Below are 12511 nucleotides of genomic sequence, written 5' to 3'. Positions count from 1 at the left end.
ATATATATATATATATATAAAATGTAAAACTGACTACTTAACAATTTTTAAGTGTGAATTTCAATGGTATTAAGTACATTTACAGCATTGTGGAACCATTGTCACTATTCATTTGTAGATATTTTTCATTATTCCAAACTGTTCTCATTAGACAGTAATTTACAATTTTCTTCCCCCCTCCAACTTATGGTAACCTCTAATCTACTTCTCTGTCCCTCTGAATTAGCCTACTCTATATACCTCATGTAAATGCAATTATATACTATTTGTCCCTTTGCAACTGGCTTATTTGACTTAGTCTTCATAATGCCAATGGTTTATCCATGTTGTAGAATTTCTCATGATTTTAAACTTTTTAATGCTGAATAATACCCAATGTGTGTATGTCACTGTTTATCCACTTATTTGTTAATGGACATTTAGGTTTTAACCTTTGGCTATTGTGAATAATACTGCTACAAACATTGGTATACCAAGTATTTGTTTGAGCCCCAACTTTTAGTACTTTTAGGTAGAAACCTAGAATTTCTGGATCATCTGATAAATCTCTATTTAACTTTTGGAGAAACTGCCAAACTCACAACCATTGCACCATTTTATATTCCCACCAGCAAAGTGCAAGTATTTAAATTTCTCTACATCCTCACCCGCACTTAATTTTTAATATAATTTAATAATAGCTATTTTAGTTTTCTATTACTATGACAAAATGCCTAAAATAAATGGAAGATGAAAAGTTTATTTGGGCTTAAGTGTTAATCCATGGTTGCTTGCCTCTGTTGCCTTTGGTCTTGTGGTAGGGCAAAACATCACAGCAGGGAGTGTGTGGAGGAGGAAGTTGTTTACCTCATGGGAGCCAGGATGCAGAGAGAGAGAAAGGGGCTAGGATTTCAACATACCTTCAATGGCATGTCCACAGTTTCCTAAGTTTCTTCTCTTAGGCCCTACCTCTTAAAGCCTCACCACAGACTGGCAAACATAGAACACAAGCCCAACATTTGAGATCCACACTGTATCTATCCTAATACAAAAGAAATGATGTCTGCGGTGTTTCTGATTTGCACTTCTCTAACAGGTAGTGACTGTGAACATTCTTTCATGTAATAAATTTGTCTTCTTTGAGGAAACTTTCATTGAAGTTCTTTGTTCACTTTCAATTGGATTGTTTATTTTTTGTTGTTGAATTGTAGGAAGGCTTTACATATTCTGGATATTAATTCTTCTTTAGATATATGATTCACAAATATTTTCTCCCATTTTTTGAGTTGTTCTTAATAATGTTCTTTGATGCATACATTTTTCATTTTAATGAGGTCCAGTTTAATTATTTTTTTGTTTGCATTTCTGAACTCATGTATCCAAGAAGCATTGTCAGATTGGATATCATGAAGTTTTTCCTTTGTTTTTTTTTATGAATTCTGTCTTTTTACTTCTTATGTTTTGGTGTTTGGTCCATTTGATTTGATTTTGGTATACAGTATAAGATTTCAAAGAAAACAAGAGCCTGGCAGTAGTAAAGCAATAAAAAACATATTTTTTAATCAGGAACCATTAAAACAGGGGAAGATAGACCTCTTTATAGAACTAGGCTCAATTTATCTTGAAAGGTAGGGATTCATATTCAAACAACTGAGCAAATGGATGGAAAGTTACTAGGAGGAAACATCAGGGATCAAAGGGGGATTCTGAAACAAAGAATTTAATAAGACTTTTGCTGTGGGCAGGAAGGTTATAAGAAGGGATGATAGGGAGTGCAAAATATGAGCAGATATATTGAGGGTGATCAAATTGGGGGGAATTATGGTGAACCTGATTTACAACATTCTTGCCAAAATTAGGTGATGTAAAGGACACATAGTTCAAAGTTTGAGGCCTAATTAGTATAATAATTTAGAGAAGCCTAACTCAAGATTGTTGGAGGAGTCTTTTTCAAAGATAGGGATCCAACTTAATTGTTTTGCATGCACATATCCAGTTTTCCTAACACTATTGAAAAACTAACTGTTAAATGTGTATTATTTAATCTTTAAAACAGCACTATTTAGTTTGGTATTCTACTGCCATTTTGTAAATGAGAAAATTGAATTTCAGAGACTTTCCTAGGGTCAAAAAACTACAGAGCCTGTTAGATTCAAATGTCACATTCTTTATCATTATTATTACTCTATTATTATTTTTTACTATTCAAGTGCTATCTGTTCTTGAACTACTTATGATCCAGCAATCCCACTACTGTGGGATTTTAATGAAAAGAAATTGAAGTCAGTTTGTTAAAGAACATCTGCATGTTTATTGTAGGGCTCTTCACAGTAGCAAAGATATGAAATCAATGTGGGTCTATTGATGAATGAAAAGATAAAGCAATGCATGGAAGAATATTAATCATAAAAGAGAATGAAATTCTGTCATTTGCAAAAACATGAATGGAACTAGAATATATGAAGTGAAATAAGCACAGAAAGACAAATACAATTTCTCACTTTTGTGGAAATTAAAAGGTTCATCTTAAAGAAGAAAGGGATAGACTATTGGTTACCAGAGCCTGGGAAAGGGTTATGAAGAGATGATGGTTAACAGAGTGCAGGTAGAGAAACTTCTTATGTTTTATAGAACAGCAGCATATTTATAATTGTCAAAGATTAACTGAATATTTTAAATAAGTAGTAAAAAATTTTGAATGTTCCCAGAACAACAACAAAACAATATTTAAGATTTCAGATATGCCAGTTAGCCTTGCCTCATCATTTCACACTGTGTACATGTATTGAAATGTCATAGCCACAAATATATACTATTGCTTTTTGTCAATTGAAAACAAAAATATATTCATCATAGTCAGATATAATCAGAATAATCAGACTAGTCTAACATTGCCATACCAGTGAAAAACATGTTAAAATTGAAAGGATGGGAATATTCAAGGGAAAATGTAATTTTATAGTTGGCTTAAACCAATCATTTGCACAGGATAAGATGGGAAGATATAGTTTAACCTCAGTAAATAGAAATCCTCAAGTTTAATTTGAATTCATGTAGAATTAATCCAACTAAATGGTTTAATCTGTTTTTAAAGTTTAACTGCAATTTGCACTAATAAGCATACAGCTCTTCTATTTTAGAAAATAAGCAATTTAATTAAAATTTAAATTAAATCTCATAAATTACATTTAAAAAAATTCTGTATCAGTATATTATAGACATTAATGGTAACATACATTAGGAGGACTACTGACAACTGAGTTTTAAAAAGTGGAGTTGCAAATATAGTATGGGTTCTGGGAATCTTGCCCAAAGAAAAACATATTTAGTGTACAAAGGAAAGGCTGAGGAGATGTATGATTCCTAATTTCAAATGTTAGACTTAAAAAAATATATTTCTAACTCATTTTCTCTTAAACTTGTTTATTTTGTAATAATTTCAGACTTTAAAACTAGCACAAAGAATAGGATTCTGGTATATTTTTTCACCGAGCTTTCCTAAATGTCTTTCATTACCTTAGTAAATTGGTAAAAACCAGGAAATTAACACTGATAAAATAGTATTGACTTATGTATACATATTATTCATTTTTTTGTCAACTGTCCCATTAGCTTTCTTTTTTTTGTTCCAGAAACACACATTAAGTTGTGTTATCACATTGATTTTGGCACTAGGGAACACTATCTTAATTTTTGTCTTTCTTGACCTTGGTCCTTTTTTAAAGAGTATTGGACAGCTATATTTTAGAATGTCCCTCAATTTGGGTTTGACTAAAAGTTCTTCATGAGCTGAGTTTAATGGGCACACTAATAATTCCAGCTATTCTGGAAACTGAGACAAGAAGTTTTCTTGACTCTAGAATTAGGAGGCCAGCCTGTGCAGCATAGGAAGGCTTGTCTCAAAAAAAAAAAAAAAAAAACAAAAACTTATGACTCAATTCAGGCTGTGCATGTTCACCATAAATACCATGGAAGTGATGTGCCCTTTAAGAAGATGTCTCATAACAGATGATATTCACTTTGATCACTTGATTAAATATCTGTCATTTTTTTCAATTTTCTGTCTTTTCTCCACCATAAAGTTAATATTTGGAGTGGTTTTCTTTCCTATATGGACAGTACTTTCAGACTATGCAAATATCCTATTTCTTATAATACTTTTACCCAGTAAGTGTAGCATCCAGTATGATTTTTGCCTACAATCATTATTGGCATAATATTTGCCAAATGGTGATGTTTCTCTTTTCATTATTCTGTTTGTTCCTTAGAATTCTGTGATGAACAAGATGTTCTTTCTAACTCCTTATTCATTTACTTATATCAGGATAGACTTATAAATTTTATTTTTTAATTAATTTTTAAATTTCTTTTAATTATACATGACAGTAGAATGTATTTATGCACTATAATATATCATACATAGATGGGATGAAATTTCTCATTTTTCTGAGTTTATATGTTGTAGAATAATATTGGTTATGCAGTCACATATATACATGAAGAAATAATGTCTCTTTCATTTTACTATCTTTCCTATCCCCACATCCCACCCTCTTCCCTCTTAATACTTCCCTCTACCTAATCTAAGGTAACACTATTCTTCTCTAATGCCCCCAACCTTATTGTGAATTAGCATGTACATATTAGTGAAAAACATTCAGCCTTTGATTTTTTTGCCATTGGATTGTTTCATCTAGCATGATATTCTCCAACTCCATCCATTTACTGGCAAATGCCATAATTTCACTCCTTTTTAAAGCTGAGTAATATTCCACTGAGTATATATACCACATTTTTTTATCCATTAATCTATTGAAGGACAGTCATCTAACTTCCTTGCATAATTTAGCTATTGTGAATTGAGCTGCTATAAACATTGATGTGGCTGCATTACTATAGTATTTTGATTTTAAGTTCTTTGGATATAAACTGAAACCTTCCCTGTCATATCAGGTTTTGAACTGATATTTTCACTTGCTGACATTCCCAATTTACTGAAAGGAGAGGGTTTCTGAATTCTATAGATTTACTTTGTCAGTATTATGGTTTAGATGTTTGCTGTCCCCGAAAAGCTCATTGTGAGAGAATGCAAGAAAGTTTAGAGATAAAATGATTGTGTGGCAAGAGGTTTAACCTAATCAGTACACTGATTCCCTGATAGGGATGAACTTGGGTGATCACTATAGGCAGGTATAATATGGCTGGAGGAGGTGAGTCCCTGGGGCATGTCTTTGATGTTTATATTTTGTCCTAGTGAAGGAAGCACCATCTGGCACCATCTCTATCTCTTTCTGTCTCTCTCTTTCTCTCCCTCTCTCTCTCCCCCTCCCTCGCTCTCTCAAACTCCCCCATTCCTGGTGTGATATCTTGAGCCATTTCCCTCCACCATGCTCTTCTGTCATTATGTTCAGCCTCACCTCTACCCTCAAGGAATGGAGCCAATCTTCAATGGACTGAGACTTCTGAAATTGTGAGCCCAAATAAACTTTTCATGCTCTAATTGTCTTTTGGTCACAGCAGTGAAAAAGCTGACTTAAAAGAAGGAGTCCATCAGTACCACAAAATCTTGCCTCAAGAAATAATAAGAAACCTTTTGCAATTTTCATATTGTTTGTTTCTGTTCAAATTTGCCTCTTTTGATGAAGTTATACTTTAGGGTAGCAGGTGGCTAGGGAACTCTTTAGTACTTCTTGAATATTGTATTTCTTATTAGAAAGTTAATTAAGGAAAATATATTGTTCATATATATCTAGTTGCTGAGAAATAAATGATGGAAGTAATTTAGAAGAATTTTAGAGAGAAATTATTTATGTTTATCTAAATTATATTATCAAGTAAATGTTTCTATATAGAATATAGACATCCCCATTTAGATTAAAAATAAATACCTAGTATGGTGGTGACTACTGTAATATCAGCAACTTGGCTCAAGCAAGATAATTGCAAGTTCAATGACAGTCTCAGCAACTTAGCAAGACCCTGTCTCAAAAAAAAAAAATATGCTGGCAATATTTATCAGTGGTAATGTGCCTCTGGGTTCATTTCCTGGCACTCAAACAAAAAAATAAACAACACTTTTGCAGGTAAATGTTATATAATGTTTGGTTTGATATACAGAATGTAAAACTATCTTGGGAATGGATTTTCCCCCATGTTGATTTGAAAAAAAATCCTTGTTTTCTTGAGATTTTTCAAAGAATTTTTGTATTAGAAAATTCTATCATCTTTCCTAAAGAGACAGATGGCCTATTACTTTTCTAAAGAGACAGATGGCCTATTATAAACCCTCATTATCCAGATAGAAAAGTGGAGATTGAGAATGATGTAATTATCTTAATGACATGTAAGATAACAGAATATAAGCCTCTAACATAAATATTCTATTGGGCATATTAGGATGCATTTGTTTAATGGAGAAAAAAAATTATACTAATTAAAGATGGGCTTCTGGGTATATGCAATTTAGTCTTCTAATCTGGGAATCAGTTCTAAATAGAAGTCCAAAATTGACTCCTGTGATTACAGAATTCAAAAGACACTTAGGGCCACATATATTTTTGCTTGGGTTTTTTTACTTTGGGATATTATTTTTTTTTTCAGAAACTTTAACTTAATTCATAGTTTTTTTTTCTATAGATATCTACAGTTTTCTAGAAAATAATATGGCAATGATTCCTTTCTAGAAATTAGGCTTTGTAAATTAATTAGGAAACCTAGAATGTAGCTTTTAGCTACACAGTGTTTACTTGGAATGGTTTTTCTTTTCCTTTATAAAGTTTGGTAATTTTTTTAATTGTTAAGATGAAGCCTTAAATTTTGTCTGGTATTTAAGTACTAGGATTCTGCTTTTTGTGATCATGAGATTATTTCAAAAGAGCAGGAGTCCAGTAGTGTGGTGAATATCCACTCCATTTTCTGCCTACCTCCATAAAAGCATCAACATGCTCCCAACTGATTCAAGGGAGCACATGTGGGGTTGTATCTGTTTCTTTCTTCTCTTGCTCATCATTGGCCCTTTGCTTCTTTACTGATGCTGAAGATTTTGACTTGATGCTTTTGCAATGGTAGTGCTGGTGTTGTAATGGAAAAAAAGAGAAATCAGAGATCTTTAAGACTAAGAGAAAGACTGAACTTGCAATTCATCTCTTCTTCTTCTCCAATTTTAATGTGCCTACAGAAGTTAACAGAGCATCTTTCTCATGAGGAAGGCAGAATTCTCTAGCTCTTTTGCATTTTGTTACTCAGTGGGAAGTACCAAGAAAAAGCAGAGCAGGAAAACATTCATTTTTTTTAATCTATTCAGAGTGCTGTTGACTTTTGTTGGGATAAGAAACACAGTGTATTATTCCTTAATAGGCCTCCTTAAAAGAACCTGTTGTTAAATTCCCATTGTTTGACTAGAATTTAGGAAAGTAATTATTAATAGGTTTCAATGATAAATAATATGACCAGGAGAACATTTGACATGGTACTTCAGTTGATGGTGGGATGATGTTGATACCTTTGTGTTGTGGATAGTGATGAAGAGACAGTGATATGATTGATGAATAAGTATTTATGAGAATTGAATTCCTTTTCAATTGTACAATTACATGCTTTTGCTATTTACTGTACTTCATAAAAAGGAGGCTTTCAAATATTTACACTCTGCACAACATGTTTTTAAAAACATTTGTACACCTAGTTGGAGAATGACACATTTCTAGGTTTTTGCAGTCCATCTTGAGGAAGAAGCCAAAACAACTTGAAATAGCATTCAATTTGTAGTTTAATAAAGGGCTTAGGGATAACCTCTTTCATTTAAAAGTGTTTCTTAAAACCAGAAGTGAGTAGAAAAGAAGGTATTCAGAACACTCAATAAAATGCCTGTGTGCTTTGTGAAATTGGCAGGATTTATCAACACATGAAACAATGATTTATCATTGAATTTGATCCTAATACATATCAATGTAGATGAATAGAGGCACAGTAAGATAGATAGCTAGTATAAAACACCAAGGCAAAGGAGTTAATTGGCCTTACTTTGTTCAGTTTGACATACATTGGAATCACCAAGATCGACTTTGATCTACTGTCTACTGGATTGTCTTTCTGTTGTTAGTGGTTAGTTCAACTTATTATTATACTTATTAATTTCATTCATTGGTGCTATATGTGCCCTAATAATTAATGAAAGAAAGAGTATACTTTAATTATGACAGCTCAAATGTTGGAACAAAGATTGTTCTTTGGTTGTGGGAATTTTGATTTTTACACTACCAGTCAGCCGTCTATCATTTAGGAAATTGCCTATAAGTACTCTACATACTAATTTCATTTTTTGACTCAATATTCCCTTAATGCCTTATTTTAGAAATTACCACTTTTTAATATTGTTTTGTTTTACTTAACTGTCATTTACAGAGTTGGAAGCTGATTTATTAAGTGGTGTTTTATTTAGAATGGCCTTTCACCTTTTATCTCTTGAAGCAAAAACTTGTTAGAGGACTGTATCATGGTATTTCGGTATCAGTTTTCAACCTGAAATTAGTTTATTTTCAGTTTACTGGTATAAGACACGAATTATATCAGCAAATATTCTCCAATAGTAGTTAGGTCAAAAGTACTTCTGGCTAACAATCAGTGGGTGATCATCAGGTCATTTTATACAGATCATAACCGTGGACTTTCATCCACTCATTTAGAGCAAGTAATGTTTTATGCTGGCAAGTAAGAACTGATTTGACAACCAGTGTGAATCTTGAGGGAAAACAGACCTCTTAGATTTATTAAAAGTGTAGATTTTTTTCAAGGCCTGAATTTTTCTCATTTCTATTAATTTTGGGCTAAGTATCAGGCAGATTCTTCACTGTTTCTTCAAATGTGATAAAGCTGCTTTTTATTTTTAAGAAGTAGGTTATACTACTGCATTTATTTTAGATTTAAATGTATACTTTAAACACACACACATTTAGAGTGTATTTAACACTTGAATAAAGCTTTAACAACTAATTCATAATTAGGGTATTTTTAATACATGTTTGTTCTTGGTCTCTAGTGGAGAAACATTGTTGAAAGGATTCTCTGTGGATTGGTGCAGGTTGGCAAATTGTCAGTTTTGGGCAATGATATAGAAATTGAGAGTGAGCATTTAAAAAAATTTAGAGTAGTTTGGCAGAGTCATTTTATGAGTATGGAATCTAGTAATACCAAAAATGGAGAATTATGTGTCTGTTTCTTTATTTCAGTGTCCTAATAATTCATGTATGTTTTACAAATGACTCCCCAAAAAACAAAACAAAGACTAGGTAAATCCCCATATCAGTGAAGTACAGCAGAATGCAATTCTGAGTTTCATGAAAATGGGCATAAAATAAAAAAGACAGGGGCTGGGATTGTGGCTCAGTGGTAAAGCGCTCACTTAGCACATATAAGGCACTGAGTTGGATCCTCAGAACCACATAAAAATTAAATAATTAATTAATTAAAGGTATAAGAAGAAGAAGAAGTAGTAGTAGTAGTAGTAGCAGCAGCAGTAGTTATCGACGATGACAGAAGGGAAAATGGGAACAAAGTGAGTTTAAATTGTGGTTTCCAATTCCAAAAAGTTTCCTGAGAACTGCATTTTTCTTTGTATTTCAGATCTCCTACTTCCGTGACTTGTTTACTTGTGTTTTCTGATTTACTCTTAATATGCTCTAGTTATTATTCTTTTATGGAAAAACTAGTTGACATGCCCCACAAGACTGTAAATCAATGAAAATCTTTCATTAAGCATAAAGTTACTTTCACCTTTGCTACAATCATAGTAAACACACTACTTTGTATAAAGGGACTGCCTTTGTTGGGCATTTAAAATATACCCAAAGGCTGGATTGCGTACCTAAAACTCCCATTGTTGTTTTTGTAATAGTGGATTAATCAAATTAAATGCTGTACTCTTTAGAAGAAAATAGAATAGAATTAATTTACTCATAAGATTCATATTTAAACCATCTTTATTTCCAAAATACTATCCTAAGAATTATATGTTTATTTAGCTTCAATCAGAGCAAAAGTATAATCACTTACTTAAGTAAAAACAGTTACTTAAAAACTAAAAACGAGAGGTAAGTCAAAGTACTTTTGAAGAGAGATCAGAAATATCAGGTTTCTTGTTGTGGTTCTGGATGTTCAGTAGCAGGCTCATTTGAAGGTGGAATGAAGCCTAGAGGGAACTAACTCACTTCTACTTTCAGAATGTGGGAGTGGGGGGAGGAAATCCAGCTCTTGGGGGAAGGTCATGAGGAAAACACCTTCATGCATAGACATCTGGCATTGAAATAAATGGAGAGTTTAGCAGGCCCAATGGAAAATAATCTCCAGGCGCTCCATACCTGTTTCCTGGAGGAGGTAGAGGGAAAAACGTTCCTCTTCTCATGAACTGACTCCTTGGGTCCACTGGAAACAATTCACCTCTGACTGGAGGGAAAGGTGCCAAAATGAGCCAGAGCAAGTTGCTTTGTTTTCAGCAGGGAGAGATGAATTGGTTACATTGGAATCACCAAGATTTACTTTGGTCTCCTTTCTACTGGATTGATTTTCTGAAGACATATGCCCATCCTCTTTAACCAAAGAAGGCATATTAGAACTTCTGAGTTCTTGTGGTCACGATGGTCTACAAAAGTTTGAATAACATCCACCTTGCCAAGGACGATCCAATGGTGAGGGACCATTTGGGGAATTCTTCCTGCCCAATGCTGTATTTGAAACATCAGGTACACAGGGATCTTTCTCTACAAGTTCAAATTGAATCTCCTATTCAGTTAACTTTGTCCATTGTGAGCCTTTTGTTTCATGATATAATTGAGGTTTCTTTCAGCAATCTGAGCTGCCAACTCACTGCCATGTGCTTTTTTTTTCAGAGGAAATAATCTGTCCCTGATAGGACTGAATGGTTCTCTCCAATTCTTCTTCAAGATATTTGGCTCAATTTCTGTAGGTCTCCAGCTCTTCTGCTGTATGGCCGATCTCTTCTTTGACCTTGGAAACTTTCTCCTCTTGTTCCACCCGGTAATTTTCCTCTACTCTTAATTTCTCATGGAGTCTCATCATATTTTCTTGATAGCATTCCATGCTGACTTTAAATTTCTGCTGAAGGTTCTCATTCTCACCTTCAAGCTTGTGTATTTTCTGACAGCAAGTTTGCCTGTTCAGTTGTCAGACTTTTAATCTGTTCTCTCAGGTCTTCCTTTGCTTTCTTCACTTCAGATAAGAAAGTACAAGTTTAATATCTTTGTCCTTCTAAGGTTTCTAAGGAGGCCTTTACCTTAGCACCATAAACCAGGTTCTTCAAAGCTCCTTTTGGCTCATCATCCAAGTGAGCACCAATTCCTGGTTCACTCCTCATTCTCCATTCCAAGTTACCAACATCTGCTTGGGCTCCCATGCTTGGAGAAGACCTATCTTTCATCTTCAGCAAGTGTTCATTCAGAGACTCCATGTGATTTTCTTATCACTTAGAACTTGTTCTGCATGGACTTGAGAGTCTTCCAATGTGGTGTTCTCTTTACATTGGAAACGTCCTTGTTCCCTCCATGCTGCAGTTTCTCCTTGTAAGATCGGTTTCTGACTTTGCTGAAGCTAGAAACTTTCATACAAAGCCTCTTTCATTGCCAGCTGAAGTTCTTCCTCACTCATTGAAGCAGTTTCAAGTTTATTTTAGCTTCAGCTATTTGTGATCTGAGGGATTCTGATTCACCTTCTAGGGACTTTATCCTTCTTGATATATCTGCCATGATTTCATCCTGTTTACAATGTTTGGCCTTCTGTTCTTTTAGCTATTTTTCTAGTTTTCTAGAAAGAGTCTTTCATCCACATGGCTAGGTTTGGACCTATGCAGTTTTTCATAGGTTGCCTCCAAATTTGGGGCTTCTCTTGGAACCTTCTCAAAACTGCCACCCTTTAAAGTTGACTCTAAGCCTTCATGCTCTCTCTGGACAAGGCTGACTTTTTCAAGCCATTCCCATTTTTCTTCAGTTCATCCAGAAAGATTTAGAGCCAGCTGTTTTTCTCTTCCCACATAAAGTCTGCTCCTAACAGACTGAAAACTTCTCCACAAAAACGAGAGAAGAGCAAAACATCCAATAGCTGTACACATCACCAACTCCCAAGGAAAGCCATAAGGATTAGGGCCTGGATTCATGTCTTCAGACAATGCTGCCACAACCCTGTGAACTTCTTCCAGGACCACCCCCTAGTATGGCTGAGGGGCAGTCCTTGGCGCCTCCATCATGCCAAGACTGCTTTGGCTGTTGCCACCACAACCACAGCCTGCCCAGGCTTCACCATTGTACATACAGAAAGTACTCATAGGAAGCCAGTTGACATGACTCTGGTTTTCCCAGAAGTGTCTGTTCCTATACAAGAAAAAATCCAAATATCCTGAGTTGTGGTTTATGACTCTCAAGAAATTAACATAACAAAACAGTTAAATGTTGTGCATACACATTTCTTACACTATTTGTAACTGTCCCATATGAGCTAACTCAGTATTAAATTAATTTTTCCAAAC

General features: G+C 34.1%; 1 pseudogene; it reads right to left on the bottom strand.

The window, feature by feature from the left end:
- Nucleotides 1–10103: 10103 nt before the first annotated feature.
- On the bottom strand, nt 10104–12229 carry LOC107161141 (annotated as a pseudogene).
- Between the last annotated feature and the right edge of the window lie 282 nt (nt 12230–12511).

Source organism: Marmota marmota, unplaced genomic scaffold, assembly GCF_001458135.2.
Source record: "Marmota marmota marmota unplaced genomic scaffold, marMar, whole genome shotgun sequence".
In the NCBI taxonomy this organism is placed as follows: Eukaryota; Metazoa; Chordata; class Mammalia; order Rodentia; family Sciuridae; genus Marmota; species Marmota marmota.
This window is presented reverse-complemented; position numbering and strand designations above follow the sequence as displayed.